This window comes from Schistocerca nitens, chromosome 4, assembly GCF_023898315.1.
Source record: "Schistocerca nitens isolate TAMUIC-IGC-003100 chromosome 4, iqSchNite1.1, whole genome shotgun sequence".
NCBI lineage: Eukaryota > Metazoa > Arthropoda > Insecta > Orthoptera > Acrididae > Schistocerca > Schistocerca nitens.
The window spans coordinates 376,509,355-376,520,880 of NC_064617.1; the positions used below are offsets into that span (position 1 = coordinate 376,509,355).

At 43.3% G+C, this 11,526-nt stretch overlaps 1 protein-coding gene across 1 annotated transcript in view; it reads right to left on the reverse strand.

The window, feature by feature from the left end:
• LOC126251592 (mucin-5AC-like) overlaps positions 1 to 9,252 on the reverse strand; it is a 33,643-nt gene extending 24,391 nt beyond the window's left edge. Inside the window, exon 1 of the mRNA XM_049952125.1 lies at positions 9,124 to 9,252. The gene's annotated coding sequence lies outside the window, so the exon portion shown is untranslated. The remainder of the gene's footprint in view (positions 1 to 9,123) is intronic.
• Positions 9,253 to 11,526: the final 2,274 nt, after the last annotated feature.

Sequence of the window (11,526 nt, forward strand, 5' to 3'; positions counted from 1 at the left end):
CTACCCGAGCACGACTCACGCCCCGTTCTCACCGCTTTACTTCTGCCAGTGCATCGTCTCCTACCTTCCAAACTTTACAGAAGCTCTCCTGCAAACCTTGCAGAACTAGCACTCCTGAAAGAAAGGTTATTGCGAAGACATGGCTTAGCCACAGCCTGGGGGATGTTTCCAGAATGAGATTTTCACTCTGCAGCGGAGTGTGCGCTGATATGAATCTTCCTGGCAGATTACAACTGTGCCGGACCGAGACTCGAACTCGGGACCTTTGCCTTTCGCGGGCAAGTGCTCTACCATCTGACCTACGCAAGCACGACTCACGCCCCGTCCTCACAGGAGTCGCTCCGTCCTCACAAAGGGTGTGGTGTAAATTTAAAAAATGCAAATTTCGTTAATCGTTGTTGTCTTTTACTTACAACATAATTTTCAAAGAGATATTGTTGTCTAAGAAAGATCATCAAACTGAAAATACTGAATATGATATTCATTGGGGAAAGTGACGTCTATCACTGAGACTTCAATTTTTAGGTTAAATTTAACTGAAAAACGTAAAACATTTATGGAATCTGGTACAAGAAATCAACGGAAACGATAATTATTTTTTCCAAAATTTTAAAATGTAAAGTAACTGCAACAATATATTCACAAATAAGGCACAGAGTTCGCCAAGCTCTCTTTCCTCCCTCCCTTCTTGGTATTGCGGCGAGGGTTGAATGTGTTCCTACAAATGATCATTTCTCTCGTATGCCTTAACACAGGGTGAGTTACAAAGGACTTTACAATTTTGGAATGATACAGAAATTTGTAGAGATAACTTATATAACGAGTAGAGATGACATTTTGCAGCAAACAACCTCAAGTTTGAGTTTCGCAGTACAGCAGTATCCAATCCACCGCCATGAGCGCCAGCGTAGTACACAGTTAAAATGGCTGCTTTCAGTGGTAAGGGGCGTGCTCGCTGTGTGTTTTTGATTCATGAAACGAACTCTGCCTGAAAAGTTTTTAATTCCACAGATCGATGGAGACGACCAAGATGGGATTGATTGTTTACAACCAGCAAGAGGGTGCATCACCCCATTTCGTGAGAGAACTTCGAGGTTTCCTCTTCAATCGCTTCCCAGCTCGTTGGATTGACCGTGAAGGGCCAATCGCATGACCACCTCGCTCCCCAGACCTGACACCACTGGATTTCTCTCTCTGGGGTTTTGTTAAAGTTCGTATGTCTGTTCCTCCCCTACCAAACAGTTTATCCGACCTGAAAAATCGAATCTACGCTGCCGTTGCCCAAGTTACGTCCGATTTGCTGTTACGAGTGTGGGAAGAAATTAATTACCCGTGGAATGTTCGCCGCACAGCAAATGGTAGTCACATCGAACCAAAATGACACTTGAAACTTGAGGTTGTTTGCTACCAAATGACACACCTACCGATTCTGTAAATTATTTCAATAAATTTCTACCTCATTCCAAAGTTGTAAAGTCCTTTTTGACTCACATTGTACTGGCCATACTCCCTGGGATACCCAGTATAACTGTTATAAAATATTCTCCACTGAATGAGGTTGTCATGAAGTTTTGCTTCAGAAACTGGGATTTGAAATTCACGGTACGTCACTTCACCTGGCCCACCCAAGTGGCCACGGCGACACAGTCTTTAGTCAGACGACGCGCCCAGCGACGTTCGTGCTGTGCCTAGCACCGCGCCGAGGTGTGGTGGGGCAGCACAAGACGGTGGGTGTTCAGTTACCCGCTCGGCTCGCAACGGGTAACACTCGTCTCACACCACTTCCTGCGATCGTGACGTCATTTTGACGTCACGCGCACGCGAGGCCCAGTGCAATGTCCACAATCGTTGCGTCAGCGCCGTATTTATTTTGGCATATTTGGCTGTTATGTATTATAAGTTACAGTAGGCAACGGCATATTGAAAATGTATCACAAACACGTCACATTTATCATTAAATGTCAGTTAATAACGTATCAACTATATAAGCCTTAAAACGGAGCGAAGTGGCACAGTGGTTAGCGCATTGGACTCGCTTTCGGGAGTACGACGGTTCAAACCCACGTCCGGCCATCGAGATGGTCTTCCGTTATTTCCTAAGTTGACCCAGGCAAATGTCGGGATAGTTCCCTTGAAAGGACATGGTCTTTATCCTTCCCCATCCTAGACAATCCGCGCTTGTGCACCGTCTCTAAAGACCTCGATGTCGACTGGTCTATAAACCAAATATTCCTTCCTTCCTTCATATAGGTGCGTTGCAGTGTGGCGCGACAGTAAGCAGTGGAGGCAGCAAAGGCAAAACATGCAGTGCAGTGAGCGATCTAAAAATCGAAAGTATATAGAAGTTAGGGGAGAGTACTCAGCAAGCGAAAATCAGTCACACAAATGTTCTTAGATCGTGAAGAAAAACGAGCGTATAACATTTTAGTAGCAAGATACTGCTCGACGATGCAGTGGAATGCCTCTTCCGACTGCGTTGTAACGGAGACGTATCAGAAATTAATGAACTCCTCAAGGACAACATCATACACTCGGTAGGTGCAGGCTGTTAGGCCAGAAAAAAATGTTCAAATGTGTGTGATATCTTATGGGACTTAACTGCTAAGGTCATCAGTCCCTAAGCTTACTCACTACTTAACCTAAATTATCCTAAGGACAAACACACACACCCATGCCCGAGGGAGGACTCGAATCTCCGCCGGTGTTAGGCCAGAGCTGAGGGGTCCACTCTGAGGAACGGGTTCACTGATTACTTCAACGAGCCAATTATTAATCGTCGTTCACAGTACTGATCACTATAATAACAACATCCAACTCACTATAACTGGGTTAAAGGCTCAGTACAGGTATTATTTACAAATTTATTACACTGGACGGAACCAAAGACATTTCTTCTTACATGTTTCACTCATTTTTCTACCGGTTTCTATCCGAATTAACTCCTTTTACATTTAGTTCTTCAGCTGGGTGCCAGCTGTTCGGATACCAAACCTATAAGCTCTCATCCTCTGAGGCAGATAAGCGGTCAGCTGACATTTCTGGTGAATGTGTCAGTAATTAGACCGGAAAGATTACTTACTCTCGTGCTGCCTGTACGCGTGATACAAATACTGCTGTCGGCTAGTAGTCCGTGGTGCTCAGTTCGACTTCCTCCTCTCGTCCAACCACGCAAATGCAAGCGCCGTACGGTATAGACTCCTCGTGAAGCACGCAAACATTTCCCGCAGGTAGAGCCCACAGCGGTGCTACCTTGTCCACACCCTAGGAAAACAGTCTAGTGTGTTCATATTGTGCGAGTGGAGAGCGCGGTCTCACACGCGTTTTACGCAGCATGTTGGGAGAAATTCCCGCAGCTACGAAAACATAATGAGATGTCAGTATGGGCAGTTGATGCTGTGAGGGTGAGGACAGCTAACAGTCACTAGGTGGAAAACGATCTGGAAGTAAGTAACTGCGAGCTGTTGGGCGATGGTGCCGAGACTTTTGTAATCACGACCAGTCGACACAGGACTGGCCGAGAGGTGTGGACTAGGACAGTTGATATTTTTAAAAATATCCGGAAACCAATACATCGATATGTAAGCTAATATCACTATCTGATCTCGATATATCGGAGAAAAGTATCCATATACAAACGAAATAAAAATCGCCTATAAAAATATCGTCTGCACATTATATATATAATGCCGATCTTAAAGATGTATATTTAAGTACTGATTTATTGCAAGAAGCTAGCAATCTGCTTATTCATCTTTGAGCAAGACTTGAAAGCCTTTAGAACGCAGTATAGTGGCGATTCTGGTTGGCAAGTATTTGACAAGTCCTTGGATTGCGCGGCCCCTCCCGCCGGATGTTCAAGTCATCCCTTGGGCATGGGTGTGAGTGTTGTTCTTAGCACAAGTTAGTTTAAGTAGTGTGTAAGTCTAGAGACCGATGACCTCAGCAGTTTGGTCCCTTAGGAATTCATACACCAGCGACTGACAAGTCCTTGGTAGACTTCCGCTTGCATATAAGGGCTTTGCTAACAATGGTAACTGCATGCGAGTGGCACAATAGAAGGTGCCCAACGTGTCCGTCGTTCGGTTTCGTCACAGATCGAATTCCTCCAGAACACTTCATGTCGACTTCCCTGTTTTTTCATTTCTGCCAACGCCAGAGATCTAACAGCCGTAGTGTCAAAATTGTTTGTTGAAGCTAAAGGTTGCAGTTTCTGTTGGAAGCACCGAGCGTCGACTACGTAAGCATTTCCTCTCACACGTCTCTGTCCACCGGAATCCAATGTCGTCATCTTTTTGAAGAATGCCGATGTGTAGAAATAACACAGTAGTTGTGCTGAAAATTGTTTTTTAACGCAACTGTGTGCTGTTTCTTCATATCGGAAAACTTGTTATTCCACTGATACTGCCACCCCAGTGCAACCGTACCGGACGTGGTGAAAGATCAAAAAGTAGTAAGACTTCTTCACACAGTGAAAGTAAAACGATGTTCCACTACAATTTCAAAAGAACAGCTTCGAACATTTACCGAAATTTGTGAAAAAAATACAATGTAAAATAAAAATATCGGCACTCGATACTATCATCTTGTTATCGATATATCTTCGGCAGAAACACTGCCAATATTTATCCATGTAGTCGAATTAAGTCGGGTGATGCTGAGGGGATTAGATTAGGAAATGAAGACACTTAAAGTAGTAAAGAAATTTTGCTATTTGGGGAAGAAAATAACTGATGATGGTCGAAGTAGAGAGGATATAAAATGTAGACTGGCAATGGCAAGCAAAGCGTTTCTGAAGAAGAGCAATTTGTTAACATCGAGTATAGATTTAAGTGTCAGGAAGTTGTTTCTAAAAGTGTTTGTATAGAGTGTAGCCATGTATGGAAGTGAAACATGGACAATAAATAGTTTAGACAAGAAGAGAACTGAAGCTTTCGAAATGTGCTGCTACAGAAGAATGCTGAAGATTAGATGGGTAGATCACGTAACTAATAAAGAGGTATTGAATAGGATTGGGGAGAAGAGAAGATTGTGGCACAAACTGACAAGAAGAAGGGACCGCTTGGTAGGGCATGTTCTGAGGCATCAAGGGATCACAAATTTAGCATTGGAGGGCAGCGTGGAGGGTAAAAATCGTAGAGGGAGACCAAGAGATGAATACACTAAGCAGATTGTTACGTTTCTTGTTGCACAAGATCGATGGTCGTCATCCAGGCGAACGACTGCTCGAAACCTGCAGTGTGCCACTGGCACTGGCTGGTGAAGGCAGTATTATATTACAAGGGGGGGGGGGGGGGGAGGGGCAGTGGGGGAGGACATTCACTTGGCTTTCTATGAGACATGAGGCAGTAATCGAGGGCACCATGACAGCTGCAGCTACGTGAAAATTATTGCGCATCATTTACGTCCGTTTACGCTTGGCGTCTTCCCTGACAGGTATGGCGTCGCCCAATAGAGTGCATTCCGGGATCACAAGGGCAGGCTCGTGACTCGGTGGTTTGACAAGAATGAGTTAACTCACGGTGACATATCGGTCACCAAACTCGCCTGATTTGAACCCAATGAAACACACAAGGGAAGGTGTCGGGTGCTAGCTCCGCACCCGCAAACCGCTGGCCCGTAATTTACGAGATCTGTGTGAGCTGTCCATAGACATCTGATGCCACATGGTCCGGAAGCCTAACAACGACTTGTGAAATACATGCCAACCAGAATCGCTACTATACTGCGCTCTACAGATGGACTGCAACGTTATTAAGATTTTCGTAATGGTTTGGTTCAAAACTGCTTCAAATGGCTCTAAGCACTATGGGACTTAACATCCTAGGTCATCAGTCCCCTAGAACTTAGAACTACTTTAACCTAACTAACCTAAGGACATCACACACATCCATGCCCTAGGCAGGATTCGAACCTGCGACAGTAACAGCAGCACGGTTCCCGACTGAAGCGCCTAGGACCGCTCGGCTCCAGCGGCCAGCCATAATGGTTTGGTTTATCACTCAAAGTTGAAACATCCGGCGAACATAGAGAAAAGTGAGGCAAACATTCCCCGTGTGTGAGCTCCAGATCTGAACCACATCTGTTGCAAGCACGCCTGTAGCAGCTGGAGCATTACTAGGCGAATAAAACTTTCAAAGGGCTATGGTATGACACTATGACACCACACAAAAACCTACTTAGGACTGTATTCGTAAAATTCATACATTTCGCGTTAATCTTACTAACGCAATATATTCTGAATTTTAACTACCTGTCTGCAGTGTTCATTTTCCTTTAGTTATTTCAATCTAACCAGAAAGTTTCGGCAAGCTATCAAGTACGATTACAATGACGTAACTTAATTTGCATGATATCTGCCGGAGATTGAGAGGAACTTGGCCAGCTTCTGAATTTCAAATAGGAAAACTGATGGACAGTCCTTAATAAACATTTTTTGGTGTATAAAGTTGTACTTTTTTCCTAGTACGTACTTAAAAATTCATTTTCCCATTCTGTAGATGAAAAACCTTTTACTAAAAAAACGTTCATTTTATCCGCTAAAAATGTGTGGTTTTTAAATTTGAAATACTGTTTTTATATGGGACGGATTGCAAAATAATCTGTTCACAGTATGCGCGGCTGTCTTAAATATTTCGTTCAGAAAAGATACCTAAATATCTCGAAAATTATAATTGTAAGCATAGGGAAATCGGCTTAAACTTGTCTCCCTTTAAGAATCAATTGGTGAGTTGTCGGAACTATCAATTCTTGTAAAGTGCACGAAATTTTGAAAATAACTGGATAGCAATAATATTAACTAAAATGACCAGTATCTATATCAGATGAGTAAAAGGTTGTCGTGCATGGAAAAAAAAATATGGAAAAAACATCTGGCAGATGATATCTGTACGCACTGTAATAGACTGACGGAAAAAAATCGCAACACCAAAAATGAGTTGTGCGATATACTCGTAAATAAAAGTTGGTAGGCGTGCTTCCACATCCGAAAGATGATATCTGTTCAGATTTCGCGCCAGCCGCGTAAGAATGGCACTAGTTGCGGCACTATGAGAATGAAAACCAGGTTTGCTTTAAACACACGCTGTAACGGTTCTGAGCGTTAGTTACCTTTCAGACTGGATATGGTGAGTTGATATTAGTGAAGAATTCTTTAAGGTGGCGAAGACCCATTATCGAGATGTCTCTGAGTTTGAACACGGTCGTGTTAGAGGTCTGCGAGAAGCTGGATATTCCTCCTGCGACCCTGCACAAAGATTTGGCAGGAACATAGGCTCCGTATACGATTACTGGCAGCGGTGGTCACGAGAATGTTCGGTGGCAAAATGATTGGGCTCCAGATGGCCACACGACACTGCCGAGAGGGAAGACCATGGTGTTCGGCGTATGGCTCTGGCACATCGTACTGCACCTGCAGCAGGAATTTGAGCAGCAGTTGGTATCAGAGTGACAAAATGAATTGTTGCAAACTGATTACTTCAATGACAGCTCCGAGCCAAAGACTTGTAGGGTCTCTTTCACTGACCCTTAACCACAGTCATTTTCGACTTCAGTGGTGTTAAGCAAGAACTCATTGTATGACAAAATGGAGGTCTGCTGCCTTTTCTGACGGAAGCTGGTTCTGCCCTGCTGCCAGTGATGCACTTCTGTTGGTCACAGGGACGCAAGTTGATGGCTTGTAACCAACCTGTCTACGTGCCAGACACACTGGATCTATACCTGCAGTAATGGTCTGGGGTAGGAGTTTGTATGAAAGCAGGAGCACTCTCGTGGTTATGCCAAGGACTCTGACTGCAAATTTGTACGTCAGTCTGGTGATTCGGCCTGCTTTGCCCCATTCATGGACAGCATTCCACATGGCGTTTTCCAACAGGATAACGCTCGCGCACAAACCGCTGTTGTAACCCAAGATGCTCTGTAGACTGTCGACATGCTGTAACATGCCCGATCACACAACCTGTCTCCAATCGAGCACATGTAGGAGATTATCGGACGACAAAAAATGGCTCTGAGCACTATGGGATTTAACTTCTGAGGTTATCAGTCCCCTAGAACTTAGAACTACTTAAATCTAACTAACCTACGGACATCAGACACATCCATGCCCGAGGCAGGATTCGAACCTGCGACCGTAGCGGTCGCGCGGTTCCTGACTAGCGCCTAGAACCGCTCGGCCGGGGTGGCATCGTACGACGACTCCAGCTTCATCCACAAACAGCATTAACCATCGGCCAATAAAGGTATTGCCCGACCAGGTGCAACAGGCATGGAACTCCATGCCACAAACATCTGCCAACCATGCAACACAATGCATGCACGTTTGCTCGCTTGTATTCAACATTCGGGCGGCTACACAAGTTACTGAAGTACCAGCATTTCGCATTTGCAATGACTTATGTTGCGCTTACATTAATGTGTGATCGTTAATCACTTAAATAGTTTTACCTCTCGACAAATGTATTCCCGAAATTTCGTTATTCTGTATTAATTATTTTTTGGTCTTGCAATTTTGTTCCGTCAGTATACAATGAGATATACTTGAGAAGTAAAACTAACACTTACAATATGAATTACTTGAGGGGTCTCAATTATGTCCGTCAGTGAGAAAAATATAATTTCAAGAGCTTCATATCATTTCAAGCACATAAAAGAAAAGAATACAGAAACTGGTAACCTCTTGAGTGGGAATTTTCCGTGTAATCCCCTTTAACATGTTAATAAAGAACTGAAAATGTCAGTGGGCCCGAAAGCACTACAGCACGTCCTGTCGCCTTTCTCTCCTTCTTGACATTAATTAGTTGCAGACCATTGCCACTCTGATTCAAATCGAAGAAACTATAAAATTTATTTCTCTAAAAAGCGCGTCTAAACCTACGTATGACGCTACGGCTAAGACTCTTGCTTGTTAGCACAGTAGCTGCGATATTTCGTACTACTCTTACCTCCGATAGAACAAAAGTACGTACGTACTCTGCCGAAAATTCCTTCCTAAGTGCAGGAGTTGCAGTTGACCGGGTAAAGTAACTAACGTCCTCGTTCGGTTCACAGACAACACTTAGGATTTTCAGATGTATAAACTGCTTTGAAACACCGAGATAATTTGCTGGAATAAACTACTTTACTTACCTGTAGTGAAACTTTTTCCGACTTTGGTGCAGATCACACTGTCGATACAGGAGGCACGTATGACGCCATTCCTATCTCCTGCTGTCGAATGACGTCTGCGCAGATAGGAGACGTAATCTTATCTCCGTGTAGAGCTCTTGGAGAGACATTCCTCCAGATGAGCTGCAGAGCGACACGGCATTGGTCTCTAATGCTAAGGACTGTCGTCAAAACTGCTCGTACAGCTTAAAGCGGGTCGCGCTAACTTCGAGAGATGGAAACGTGAACCACATCTGGGTCGAATCCGGTAGTCTGTCTAGAGGTTGAAGCTCACTCTTGTGTCCGTGTTTTCTTATAAATTGTTTTTGGATAGGCTCCGCCGCGAACAAACCATTTTTTTTTCTTTTCTTATCGCTGAAATTATAGCATCATCAGTAGGTTTTATATTTACAGTTTATTAAATTACAGGAAAATAGATTCGCAGTTGTTAGTAAAATATTGACAAATTTGGTAACAGAATTTTTTATATGTACCTGTTTGACACAAGCCTTTGCTTTCTGTGGCAGACTGTACTTCGCGTCATAGCTGTTTTTCTTTCACAGTTAGAGAACTTGATATAGAACAAATATTTAATCGCGCATGTTGGACTGTTGTGGTTAAACTTACTTTCTTCGAGAAAAATTGTGTGTGTGTGTGTGTGTGTGTGTGTGTGTGTGTGTGTAAGCAGTAAGTTTACAGTTACTTTTACAGGTTTCCACATTGTTTTGACTGCGAAATTGCACTTTCAGCTTTTACTGTGTCTCTTGATTTCATATTTCGAAAACAGTGACACAGTGCAAGTTTAAAGCAGACTTTCGCAGTCTAAACAAGGTGGCAACCTGTAAAACTATGTGTAAACATATTCCTTGCACACACACACACACACACACACACACACACACACACAGTGTTTCTCGTAGAATAAAATAATTAAAACTACAATAGTGAAAAATTCCCTGTCGTAAATTTTCGGTGTAAAAATACTTTCTATAACAAGTTCTCTGCGGCTGCAAATGGTAAACAGTGAAGGAGAAACAGCTATGACGCAATTTACGATAAGCCACAGAAACGACTGCATGTGTCAACCACGTAATTATATAACAAAATTTGTTTTCAAATTTGTGCATACTTTACTACGATATTCATAAATCTGGGCAACATGGTCCAGAGGAGTAACAAAGATTTGCTTATACAACTGGGTTAAAACTAGAGTCTAGATCGCAGTAAAGTTCTATGAATCACCGGTTTCGAATTCATGTAGGAGTCATCTTTAGAAAATGTGCACAGTAAGAACAAGAACAGCAAATTACGGCAAGTTTGATGAGTACAGTTTCAGTGGAAAAATATAAGACGAAGAGATGTAGCATTTACCCATCTGCTGTTTCTCGGGCGCTCACGTGACAATGTACTCGTAAACTGCTGACTGATGGCTGCAGATCCACGAGTTAGATAGTGTACTAAGAGATATTGATGTTATATGGAATTTAAAAAATAATTTATCTGAAACTAGGTTAACAGTTACATATCATCTGACAAGTAGTTTTTTTATGTTAAAATAAGTGAGCTTGCAGCTTGAGAGAAGATGAACTCTGGCGCGAGTTAAAAACACCATGTTCCTAATAGTTTCCAACCAATAAGCGAAAGAACAAAACAAACATTTTTCTTTTCTATATATATATATATATATATATATGCAATTAATTGCCAGGTGTACCTCATGTTATGCCAGCACGTTTTGTTCTTTTACTTATCCGCTGAAAACTATCAAAAGATCTCCTCGTAATTCCTGCCAGTGCCACCATGTGGACCATCATCTTCTCTCAAGCTGTAAGCTCACTTATTTTAGCACAAAAAATACTACTTGTCAGATCCAGTGTGGCTTCCGGCCTTCCCTCTCAGCCGACGACCAGCTCCTTAACCTTACCAGTCTTCTTTCCCTCCAACTTAACTCCCGTCGCTCCGCTATCTGTGTTTCACTTGACCTGCAGAACGTCTACGACAGTGTCTGGCATCCCAGGCTCATCTTTAAACTCCATACCTATGCTCTCCCTATGTTTAATCCGTCTCGTTCCTTCCTTCCTCTCCCGTCATCCCTGCTATGTCACTATCCACAATTCCAGCTCCCATACCTTCTATCCTTCCGCCGGCTTGCCCCAAGGCTCCGTCCTTTCCCCTCTCCTCTATCTCCTGTACACTGCTGATATGCCCAGACCTCCCCTGCCTGTTCATCTCCTCCAATTTGCTGATGACACCGACTTCCTAGCCCTTTATCCTACCCTTCAACGGTCCCAACGTACCCTTCAAACCCACCTCGACCAGTTCACTGCTTGGTGCAACCAGTGGTTCCTCTGCATCAACCCCTCCAAGACCCAGGCGATCATCATA